The sequence below is a fragment of the Octopus bimaculoides genome, chromosome 15 (genome assembly GCF_046866305.1).
Source record: "Octopus bimaculoides isolate indiv1 chromosome 15, ASM4686630v1, whole genome shotgun sequence".
Lineage (NCBI taxonomy): Eukaryota > Metazoa > Mollusca > Cephalopoda > Octopoda > Octopodidae > Octopus > Octopus bimaculoides.
The window spans coordinates 1868053-1882500 of record NC_142942.1 but is presented as its reverse complement, the minus strand read 5'-3'; positions in this window follow the sequence as shown (position 1 = coordinate 1882500).

Below are 14448 nucleotides of genomic sequence, written 5' to 3'. Positions count from 1 at the left end.
TTTTGAAGCAAAAGCTTATTTTTCTTTAAAATGTATCATTCTCTTTGTAAGTCTATGCTGTCAGGCACCCTGATGCTCTGTTTAAAACATTCCGAAACATAGATCTATGATTAGTTTACATTTCATATCACTCCCCAGATTATCTGAGTATGCATGCGTGTATGTATGTATGTATGTATGTATGTATGAAGAGAGGGAGATAAAGAGAGAGAGAGAGAGAGAGAGAGAGAGAGAGAGAGAGAGAGAGAGAGAGACGGAGATAGATAGATACATAGATATTTCGTGATGATAACAGGAAAATAGAACACAAAACATGAGTATATATATATTTTATTATTAATAATCGACAGATTTTACACAGTGACTCATAGGCCAATAGTTTTGTGCAATTTTAACAATTGTTTGTTTTTTATAGAATTTTAACAATGTATACACAACGCTTGATTATATTTATTACAATATTATGAGACAATATGAGTTTTATTAACGTTTATATTCCCGGATAATTAGAACCCTTATTATATACCATAACAAAGGGAAATGTATTCGATATTACATTTCTGTATAATGTAATGCGTCTTATATTGCGTGTCAGCTATCTTTATATGAACTAAGTGTAGCCTAATTTTAATCCGTAAATTTAAGCTTGTCGTTATATTTACATATGGATTGAGAGAATATTTTCTATCAAAGCAGAAGACCAGAAAAGATGGTAGGTTAATAGAAGTCAAAAGAAGTGTAAGAGGCAATTTTCATACCTTAGTTATTAGATCGATTTATAGTTGAAAGTATTAAAATTTCCATACAGATATATGCTTGCTTCTCTCTGAAAGAGCAGGTATAAAAATAGTAAATGTATTACACTAATTGTCAATTTAATCACAAATTGTATTCCAAATACACATCGTGATTGAAATGTTTGAGTGAGAATATTTCATTCTATGCAGTCTCATAGAGGTATTTGCAATTACCATTTATATAAATTACTCTTATCTTCACTTTTCTGGACCCAGATTTTAACCCTGTTAAATTTAACTTACTTTGTTGCCAATCAAATCCTGTTAACTAGTTAATACTTAAGGTGTCATCAGTTGGTGCTAGCTACTGTGCTGCAATAGGTTTAGTGTCCATCTATCTGAACAGTTGCTCGAAGTACTGGAGTCCACAATAGGTGAACGTAAAACAACAATTGATCGAAATAGCAGTCACTGGAATGTAAAATTGATTGATTAAGGGCAATTCTTAAAAAATACAGAAAAACATATTATAAAAGAAAGGTTATACAGTCAGGTTTCATCAAAACATTCTCTTTAATAAAGATATTCTCCTTAATAAACACCTGTGTCATGGTTATGCTTACACTTTCACAACAGTTTAATTCATGTTAATTTTCTGTCATAACATTTATAATTGTAAATTGGAAAATGCGGAGCAATTGAATTTCTATTTTGAAACATTGTTAATTGTTTTACATTAGTTGTTTACTTGCTTAGTCTAAAGGATAGGACAGAACAGGACACGACAAGCTGATGAGCTCAAACACATTAATATTCTTTTAAACAGTTGCAAGTCAACACGTACTGAGTGAGGACATTCCAGACGGCCAATGCTGGAAGGTCTCTGAATAGTAGAACAGGAAGGGTCACCACAGATGGAGTAACGAGACATTTGGGAGTATCTGAGTAGAGCAGGTATGATTCCATCCATCTACGAGGTACAGTGACAATTATGGAAGCAAGAAAAGATAGTGAGAAAAGAGAGAACACGCGTCTGGGCCAGATAGTGATTGAAATAGGATGTTCTTCATCTATTTGCAGGAACTGACCTTTCAGAATGGTGACTGCAGAACCCCAAGTGATTAGTGAGTTTTTTTGCAGTCACAATTGATCTTTATCCTCAAATATTGAATATTTCAAATCAACAATATATTATTGCACATGCATTTCGCTATTGTACACGATGAGGCTGTATCTGAAAGTTGATGATGTACATGTATGAGCAATCTTTTTTTCCAAATCCAATAACTTACAGCATATTATAACATCAATATTCAAAGTGTTATAACTCTGATTCACATGAAAGAATGTGGATTAATTTAAACGTGAAAATACATAAAACTTTTATATATTTACATACATGCACACACACGCACACTCACGCACGTACAGCATAGATGCTCACACATATATGCATAAATGTGTGTGTAGGTGTGAGCGTGTGAATGTGTGGTTGTGTGTGCACATGCGTGTCAAGATTATTTGAAAGTCAACTGATCATATGCTTTATGACCAAATAACAATTTCATGCGTGTTTCCCACAAAGTATATTCATATTTAATAAGAAATGGAACGATATGACATTCATATTATTCATGTAAAGAGATATATTGACTACGAGTGATAAAACCATTCGATAGATATAAGATTAATCGACTTCTCTTCAAAAACTACAAATTTGTTTCCTGAAAAACTTGTCTGTGAGATATATTTTTATAGCCAAGGTCTATATCCGCTTAGAACTTACAGTTTGTAGTTCTAATAATAACAGTATTATAGAGAGTTTCTAACTTCACCTTCGTTGTGAGTAATAAGTTGTATTACATAAAATTTCATGAATATGATTATCATTTTTGTTTGGTCTTTATTCTACATCGTATGGTGATTAAACAGTTTCAATTATTTCTAACACACGCATCCATTCTTATTATATTCAAAGTCTAATTTTCTAGTAAGTTGTCAAAAAATGGTTAAATACTTCATTCATTTTCAACTGAGATACAAGTTCGTATGCACAACAGACCCAAGAATTAAATATACTTCTTCAAATCTCTTATTTCTCTTATTTTAATCGTCAATAATAAAAATGACTTTGTCAACTCATAACAATAGGTTCAATTTCTTAGAATGTTTCTTAAATGTACATTGGTCCCCATAATTCCAGCATAGCGATAAGTTAAAGCGATAATAAGCCTTAAAAAAAAAGGTAAGATGGAAAGATGGGATTCCCTTTCGACATTTCTGTTTCCTTTAAGCTCCTGCCGCCCCATCATGCTATTTAATAACGGAAACTTCAAACAAATTGCAATGTTTCACGTTCTAAGCAATTTTCAGGTTTATCGTGCTTGAAGTTTAGTGTCTAGTTACTACGAATAGGTTGTGTATATACATATATGTATGTAGGTAGGTATATAGATACGCACACACACACACACACAAACACCAACTGAAACACACACGTATATATGTGCATATGCATATACAGTGTATATCTATATATATATATATATGAGAATAAATATTACATGTATATATAAAAGTATGCATGTATTTATTTATGCAACTATGTTTGTGTATTAAATGTTTCGTTTCTCTTGAGGTATAGTTTCATCGCAATCAAATTATATAGCATGCAATGAGTACGTTTTGTTAATCTAAATAGGACTTTTCAGTACCAAGTTTATTACATAACATGCTCTAAAATGCCCGACATATTAAAGCATGATACTTATGGGACTCTACGCAGGATTACAGCAAAATATACTCTAAGGTCATTTACTCCATAAATACTCTCCCTTTATGACTCTAAATTCTTGATTTTGTTTCTAAGCCGCAGACAAAGGTTCTTGGAACAAGAAAAGTAGGTCCATGTATTCAATAACTCTCAAAGTTTGTATACCTAAATATGTCTCATGAAATCATTCACATAATAAGACTGATTTCAGCACGACCACTTGTAGCAGGCACAATTTTTTTTGCTTTTCTGTTTTTCTAGAAAATAAACAAAGAATTATTTACTTGATTTCTATTGTCGAGGGAAATTTATCAGATATCTAGATTTCAAAAGCATCAGAAGCTAGGATGTTGCAGTTTGATTCACACTATTATTTGCTGTTCTAAACAGGTTATTAATTTATATATGTTTTAAAACAACAGGTCTGCTTCTATAATTGCTAATAGTGCAAATAAAGTATCTGTTTCAAGAGGAAATTGAGTTTGTCTTTTGTCTTTTGTTGTTGTTGTTTTTTTTTTGTACAATTCTGTTTCACAGCATAACATATTGAACTACCCGTTTCCTATTTAAATTGAATAGCCCTTCACTATAAGTTGGTGTATTTATTTCGAGATAATATTAAAGATATAAACATCTCAAAGTAGCATGTATTCTGACAAACGTCAAAGAAACAAATATATTGCATACATTGATGCAGATATAGAATGTAGAAATGTATATATATATATATATATATATATATATATATATATATATATATATATATATATATATGAACATATACAGATATATATATGTGTGTGCGTGAGAGTGAATGTGTCTGTGTCTTTGCATGTATATGTACGTATGTATATATCAAATATGCTTGTACACACACACACACGCATATATATATATATATATATATATATATATATATAAATATATATATATATGTGTGGGTATGGGTGTGTGTGTGTGGGTGTGAATGTATGTATGCATGTGTGTATGTAATGTATGCATATCAGAAAGTTGATGAAATGTGGTTAAGTGGGTAGTTCGTGTGATATAATTAAAAGTATGTCTAATGGATTGTTATGCCACAGTTTACTGCATTTGATAATGATTCCCCTTAGGCTCTAACGACAACATAATGACACAATGCATTAATTGTCAGTGATTGAAAGAAGAAAAATATTCTCAACGTTATTAGGTGAAACATCCACGCACAGAGAAAAACCGAGATACACACAGAAACACGAACATACACACGCTCGCGTTTCTTATGCTTATTTATGACTATTTTACATGAATGCAATGTGTGCATGAAAGTATGTATTGCATGTATCTATGCTAACAACAAAACATCATTTTGCGTATCCAGGTATGTTATATACGTGTGCTTGTATTTATATATTTGCATATTTGCCCCTGTGTGTTTTAGTCTCTTTGTTTATGTATGAACGTGTGTGTATATATGTGTAAAAAGAGATGTGAGTGTGTAAGCATGCAGGCATACATACATGTGTGTGCATGTCTTTATATGTAAATCATACTCATATGTATGTATACATATACATACATAAATACATATTTATATATATATATATATATATATATATATATATATATATATATATATATATATACATATGTATATATATGTAACTATACATTATTGTATAAGTTTATATGTATATATAAACTCACACAAACATGTATAACTGCCTATGCATACCCATCTATTCATTCATCCAACCATTCATCCATCCATCCATATGTCTCCCATCTATCTATTTAACTATATATATATATATATATATATATATATATATATATACATATATATATGTATTTATATATATGTTTTTATATATACGTATATATATATATATATATATATTTAGATGTATACATATATGTATATATATACATGTACATGTATGTATATATATATATATATATATATATATATATATATATATATATATATATATATATATATATATATATATATATGTATGTATGTATACGTATACATATATATCCATATGCATACATATATACATATATATACATATATATGTATATGTATTCATATATATCCATATGTATACATATTTATATACATATATATATACATATATTTGTATATGTATGATTACATACACATGTAAATATTTCTACACACATACGTATATATAAATGTATATATATTGAAGTATGAATATATATACACACCTACACACACAGACACATACAAAGTAGAGTAAAAACAAATGTGTTCAGTGTGGACAGTGACATAAGCTTTATTATATTTGAAAATTGCCTGGATCTAATTGTGCATTTATCAAATGTGATTGACTGAAGAATCTTTGCAAGGAGATTTTTGTTGTTACATTCATATTTTTGTTAAGTAGTTTGGAATAATGTGAATAATGTTCATTAAGAAACAAATAATTTTTGCTAAGAATGAGAAAAAAAAATCATCTTTATCGTAATAAATAATATTTAATTAAAGAAACGTCATTTTTTGTTGTTCTTATATAATTTCTCTTTTGAAATCTATTAAGACATTTCTACTTGAAACTCTAACAAGAAGAAATAAACAAAAATGTGTTATATCATGCATTAAATAAGTATGATAACTTCGAATGAGTGAGTTGTCATCTAGCCATATCATTTGAAAGATGTGTCTGGGATAATTACGTATTATTTCATGTATTGTATACATAAATAGTAATAAACGCGTATATTTGTACTTGAAATAATTGTTAAAGAGAATATTGCTTAAAGCCTCTCTCTGTTCTAGAGTCTGTTGTTGTAAAATACTTCAAAGCCAACAAAATAAGTATTTTCTTTAATGATGTAAAGTTGTGTATATTCCTCTCTCTCACTCATTCTCTTTGTCTTTCCCTCCTCACTTCTCTGTCTGCCAGTATCTCTCTCTCTCTCTCTCACTATCTCTCTCTCTCTCTCTCTCTCTCTCTCTCTCTCTCTCTCTCTCTCTCTCTCTCTCTCTCTCTCTCTCTCTCTGTGTCACACACATATACTCTTGCTCTCCGTCTCTCTTGAAATTTAAGCATTTATATTGATGTACTTATCAAGAAATTTTCATTCAAAATATCTCTCACTAACTAAGTTCGAATGAAAGCAAGTGAATAAAATATTTATCTGAATAAATAATTTCTCTTACCAACAATCTTTTACAGTTATACATATACATACATACATATATATATATATATATATATATATATATATATATATATATATATATATATATATATATATATATATATATATATATATACTTGTGTGTGTGTGTATAAACAAGTTAAAAATACGTAAGGACCATTATTTTTAACTTGTTTTTTATATATAAATCTGTGTAAAGACCAGTTTGTCTGGAGCCCATCCACGTATTTGCAATATAGAATTGTGACGAACCAAAACTTTGAACTGTGTCACAAGAATACCTGGAGTTCTTCACTAATCTACATAATATTGTTAGCCTGGTATGCCAACAGAGAGGTTATGAAACATTTTGCTGAGAATGATGACCCCTCACTATTAGCTATGGCTATGTATGTATGTATGTATGTATGTATGTATATATGTATATATATATAAACAAATAAATTAGAATTGAACCACAATCCTTTACAAGTTATGACCGCAGTGGGCCTCATGCCTTTGTGGGAAGTGTAGTCTATGCTTAGCTACAATAGCGACCTGAATTTCTTTCATCTTCTTGCTCTCTTAAAGTATTTGAGAAACATTCTATTAATGTGTCCAACTGGTTAAAATTTTATTTATTTGTGCAGCTGATGATGGCATTACATTTAAATTGATGTAATGAATGCATTGTTCAATTAAATGGACCTGTTTGATACGGTCGTACTGCATCACTTCTTGATATCCTGTTGCTTATTTTGATTTTATTCACCTTCGACGTGTGCGAATAATACCGGACTAACTTGGTGCTTCAACTTAAGAACCTAATTCAACTGAGTCTCAAATATTTCTTATATATATATATATATATATATATTTATGTATATATATATATATATATATATATATATATATATATATATATATATATATATATATATATATATATATATATATATATATATATAATGAAAAATATTTCAATACAAATGTATTAATACAAATGTATCAATTTCCAGCAAAAAATAGCCCTATAAGGGTATATATATATAAATTCATAAGAATGGTACAACAAGGTACCGATATTTGCTGGAGAATAGCAATCGATATAAAAATGACGCTATTGTATAGCTTCACTGCGTATATACTGGCAAAAATGCGTGTGTGCAACAAAACATGAAAAACTTGTCTTACCTTAGGAAGAACATCCGAAAATGGACAACCCAGATTAAGGATAATGCAATACCTAGGTTTCAGACTTTTCAAATACGTTTCACAACGCAAATCTGATTAGTCTTCATCAGTTGCATCTACCTAGACAACATTTCAAATGTTGCTACATCAATGCCAAGTATACTCGCCCGAACGCCAAGCCGTTAACGGAACTGAGAACAGTGAAGAAGTCAACAATGAAAAATATTTCAATACAAATGTATTAATACAAATGTATTAATACAAATGTATTAATACAAATGTATTAATACAAATGTATCAATTTCCAGCAAAAAATAGCCCTATAATGGTATATATATATAAATTCATAAGAATGGTACAACAAGGTACCGATATTTGCTGGAGAATAGCAATCGATATAAAAACGACGCTACTGTATAGCTTCACTGCGTATATACTGGCAAAAATGCGTGTGTGCAACAAAACATGAAAAACTTGTCTTACCTTAGGAAGAACATCCGAAAATGTACAACCCAGCAAATATCGGTACCTTGTTGTACCATTCTTATGAATTTATATATATATATATATATATATATATATATATATATATATATATATATAGGGCAACATAAAGAAGAAAATAGAGAGTAAATGGACGTATTTACAAATTTATTTGTATGTTACAACAAGATGATATTTTAAAAAAATAGGTAATCATTTTAAAATGCTTACCTAAGTTGCATGAGCTATATACGAACCCTCACGAAGTCCTACCATAATATAATTAGAAGGTGGTAACTTTCTTCGTATTAAACAAAATGCTTGGAAATTCCCATCAACTACGACAGGAGTGGATCATATATGTAGGATCTTCTTCCTTTTTTATCTTCAGTTATTTTTCTTTGAGTTTTTCAATTCAAATTCCAAACAATTTGTTTGTAATGTATTATGTTTTTTGAAATGTCATATTTTGTAACATACAAATAAATTTGTAAGCATCCATTTATTCTCCATTTTCTTCTTTACGTTTTCCCTTAATATTGATAATTTCAATAATCCTTTACATATACCATTGACTCTCGCAATATATGACAAGGATTAAACTAGTGGAATAACGTTGATTATATAATACCTAATCGGGATATAAATTCCTCGAATTAACTATATATATATATATATATATATATATATATATATATATATATATATATATATATATATATTGGAATATATTTCATTTGCCAACTAACTTTTTCACTTACATACATATAAGTGGGTGTGTGTGTGTAACTGAAAATGTAATTTGTAAATGACATTATATATTGACCTAAATATTTTATTCACTTTTTTCCATCTAACTCAAACTATGCGGACGCGAATACTCACATATGGCTATTATGCACCTGCACCTTTACGTACACACAGCCTAGGAAACACGCAGATACGCACCAATGAGCTGATCCTATAAGTTCTCATTTACACACTAGCTTATACACAAGTGTACCTCCCCCCACGCGCACACACATACACTCCTAGGCATAGCAGAAGCACGCGCATAGGCATCAGGCACTCACATCTATGTACTCATATATCTGCTATATGTACATACACCCTCACCTGCAAGACACTTTAAAAACCGGCCAGACACCAAGGAGCCACCTACTTCCTCATCATAGATGTCAGCGTTGATCGATGACAGCCCAATTTCCCATAGCAATCTTGGACTTCCTTCATGGACTTCAATCGATTAACTGAGTCTGACGAGCTAGGTTTCTATAAGAAATCGCAAAGTGCTGAATCAAATTGTATTAAATGATGATGATGAAGTTAATAATAATAATAATAATAATAATAATAATAATAATAATAATAATAATGATAATAATAATAATGATAATAATAATAATAATAATCTCCACTCCTGTTCTGCCTGGCACTCACACCTTTAACAGAATTGCTAAATAGAACTGGATGCGGTTACAAATGCTATGGAAAAACAGTCAGCCACCTTCTATATATGGATGGCCTAAAATTATATGCAAACAACGACAAAGAGCTAGAAACACTACTACAGACAGTGCACGGCTTTACCAAGGAAATAGAAATGAAATTCGGATTAGAAAAATGTGCCAAAGCAACCCTGAAAAGAGGAAAATTAGTTAAAAGTAGCAATATAACACTAGATAAAGCCAATGAAATAAGAGAACTAGACGAAAGCCAACCATATAAGTATTTAGGAGTCAATGAACTAGATAGGATACAACATACACAAATGAAAGAAAAAATAAAGAAAGAGTACTATAGACGAGTTAGATCAATACTAAAACAGAGCTCAATGCTAAAAACAAGATAATGGGTATCAACACTTTAGCTGTCCCAGTTATAAGCTACAGCTACAACATCCTTAACTGGACACTAAACGAACTATGTAAAATAGACAGGAAAACAAGAAAAATAATGAGAGGATATAGGATGCACCACCCAAAATCTGACATAGGAAGGCTATATATACAACGCACAGAAGGTGGCAGGGGTCTTATACAGCTAGAAAACTATTATAAAATAACCACCATAGGACTGCAAAAATACCTACTCCAGAAGCAAGGGAAACTAATACAAATAGCCACAAAACACGAGCAAAAAAAAAAACTGTTTTCAGTATTTAAGGAAGCTGACAAATACAAACAAGAAATCAATCTACCTAACAAATACGAAGAAGAAGAAGAAGAAACAACAAAAGCTATAAAACAAATGAAATCCAAACTAAAACTAGAACAGCAACGGACCATGATAAAACGATGGCAAGAAAAGCCCCTACATGGTAAATACTGGGCTAAACTAAATGCGAAAGAAATAGACAGAGAAAAATCCCAGCAATGGCTGAGAAGCTCAGGACTCAAAGCAGAGACTGAAGGATTTTTAATTGCTGCACAAGACCAAAGCCTCCCAACCAGAAATTACCAAAAACACATAATGAAAAGAAATATAACAAGTAACTGTAGAATATGTGGAGATCGACAAGAAACAATAAATCATATTATCTCTGGCTGCCCAGTCCTGGCTAAGAAGGAATATATTCACAGACACGACAGAGCTGGGACCTATATACACTGGAAGCTATGCCAACATTATGGAATAACAACAGAAAAAAGATGGTATAAACACACGCCAGAAAAGGTCACAGAAAACGAGAAAGCAACCATACTCTGGGATATGCCAATACACACAGATAGAGAAATTAAGGCAAATAGACCAGATATAGTTGTCAAAGATCATGAAGAAAAAAAATGCTTTCTAATTGATGTATCAATACCAGCAGATGACAACGTTTCTCTAAAAGAAATGGAAAAACTTTCAAAATACAAAGACCTGGAAATAGAGATAACTCGAATGTGGAATCTAAAAACAGAAACAATTCCTATCAAAGTAGGTGCCTTAGGTATAATAAAAACATATTCAGACAAATACATAACAAAAATAGCAGGACTTACAAATATATATAACATACAGAAAATTGCACTACTGGGTACTGCACACATTCTACGCAAAACACTTTCAATACAGTAAACATAAGAGCACCACAGCAAACCACAGCACATACCCAAGGCGCACTGAGCTGCGCTCGGTAGTGAAGTGAAAGCACGTTATAAAAATAAAACTACTGAATAATAATAATAATAATAATAATAATAATAATAATAATAATAATAATAATAATAATAATAATAATGGGAAAGGATCAGAAGAGAATGTTATCGCAGGGTGAGAGCAATACTGAAGACAGAGCTGAACGCAAGAAACAGGATCGAAGCGATCAATGCTCTAGCCATGCCAGTCGTGACTTACAGTTTCAATATCGTTAACTGGTCAATTAGTGAAATATGTAATGTTGACAGAAAAATACGAAAACTGTTGACAATGCATAGAATGCACCACCCTAAGGCAGATATAGAACGTCTTTATCTGCCAAGAAAAGAGGGAGGCCGTAGACTTCTACAGCTGGCATTAACAATGAAGGTAGCCACAATTGGTCGAGACACCTATCTGAAAAACTCTGAGGACTGGATGCTAAAACTTGTCTCAAAACATGAAAGCAAGAAAGCATCTTACTCAGTAACAAAACAGGCAAAGGAATATCAAAGTGAATTCCAATTGCAACAAATTCAAGAATTAGACGAACTAGAAACACCTGCAGAAAAAGCTAAGCGCTTGAAAACCCGTGCTAAAATTGCTGCCTTAGATATTATGACTGAAAAATGGCATGGAAAACCTCTCAATGGCAAATACCCAAAGAGAGCAAATAATGCAGATATTGACAAAGCCCTTGCCCATCAATGGCTAATGGCCTCTGGCTTGAAATCAGAAACAGAGGGGTTTATCATAGCAGCCCAAGATCAATGCCTACCTACAAAGAACAACCAGGCCAACATATTAAAGACAGGCAGCTCCCCATTATGTCGTATATGCCAACAACAAAATGAGACCATCGATCATATATTGTCTCCATGTGCAGTCTGCTTGTGCCTACAGAGTATCTCAACAGGCATGATAGAGCTGCACAATATATTCACTGGGTAATATGCAAAAACCTGGACTTGCCCCATGATAAAAACTGGTGGGAACACAAACCACCCCCAGTACTTGAAAATGATCACATCGCACTCCTCGAGAACTTCACCATTCAAACTGACAGAAAGATAGATGGAAATAGGCCAGACATTATACCGAATGACTTCAGACAAAAATTATGCCTCCTCATTGATATGACTATCCCAATCGATATAAACGTATCTGTCAAGACCTACCAAAAACTGAGCAAATATAAAGATCTTGAAATAGAAATTAGCAAAATGTGGAACCTGAAGACTAAAACAATACTTATTGTCATAGGTGCCCTGGGAATGACAGCGAAACGGGCTGATTCCTACCTAGCTCAGATACCAGGAAACCCCAAAATGGCTGAAGTTCAAAAGATAGTGCTCATGGGAACTGCCCATATCCTACGTAAAATACTGTGTATGTGATCTCAAATTTTAAAACAAACACATAATTTTCTTATGGTTTCTTAAACATTTTCTAGAACAACACTATGTACAAATCCAAATATATGGTACCCTAGGCATAACACCTACATGAACTTCTAACTTGTTGTCTCTTCAGGTCTCTGGGTGAGACTTGGATCGAACTTGTACAAATGCAAAGCAAAAGTCAAACATAAAATAATAATAATAATAATAATAATAATAATAATAATAATAATAATAATAATAATAATAATAATAATAATAATAATAATGTTTCAATACCAGCAGATGACAACGTTTCTCTAAAAGAAATGGAAAAACTTTCAAAATACAAAGACCTGGAAATAGAGATAACTCGAATGTGGAATCTAAAAACAGAAACAATTCCTATCATAGTAGGTGCCTTAGGTATAATAAAAAAATATTCAGACAAATACATAACAAAAACACCAGGACTTACAAATATATATAACATACAGAAAATTGCACTACTGGGTACTGCACACATTCTACGCAAAACACTTTCAATACAGTAAACATAAGAGCACCACAGCAAACCACAGCACATACCCAAGGCGCACAGAGCTGCGCTCGGTAGTGAAGTGAAAGCACGTTATAAAAATAAAACTACTGAATAATAATAATAATAATAACAACGATCATGGCTAATAAAAACAATGGAAACGTATGGAGTAGCAGAAAATATGAGAAGTCTTTTATGGAAAAGCATGAAATGCTGCAGAACGTAAATGACAGCAGGGAATCAAGTAGTAGGAGAGGTGAAAATCAAAAGAGGTATCTTCCATTGGGGCAGTGTGTACCCACTGATCTTCGTACTGGGAATGATCCCCTTGAGTGAAATACTACAGGAAAACCACATGCTGTTCATGGATAATCTGAAGCTATTCACAAACACTGAGTCAGAACTGGAAATCGTAGTCCAGTCTGTGCGGATTTTCTCCAATTATATTAAGATGGAGTGCTATGATAGTGATGAAAGCTTTTCAGAACAGAAGGCATATGGCTGTCAAGTGGTGAAATGGTGAAGACAATTCAACTTGAATCCAGATATAAATAGAAGGGAATGCTTTACGCAGATGTAATCAAACACAATACTATGAAGAAACAGAAAAAAGAGAGTACCTGCGACGAGTGAGAAAAATATTGACTTCAAAGCTAAATGCCAGAAACATATCTTCATCAATAAACTCGCGCACAGTCCCAGTACATCGGTATGGCGCTGGTGGAATCCTGAAGTGGACAGAGGAGGAACTAAAGGTGATGGACAGGAATTGAAGAAAGCTTCTAACGATGCATGGTGCTCATCATCCACGTGCAGACACTGATCGGCTATACATGAAGAGAGTAGAAGGAAAAAGAGTACTGAAAAGTGTGGAAGACTGCGTGCGAGAGGTTAATGAGATACCTAACCCAAAGTAAGGAAGCCTTGCTAGTGACAGTTACGAACGCGGGAGTATTGAAAATAGAGAAAAAGTGGAAATAAAGGAAGAAGTTCAAAAGGACAAGAAGAAAAATTACGCAAGAATGGTCTACACAATCAATTCCATGCAGCCTTAACAGA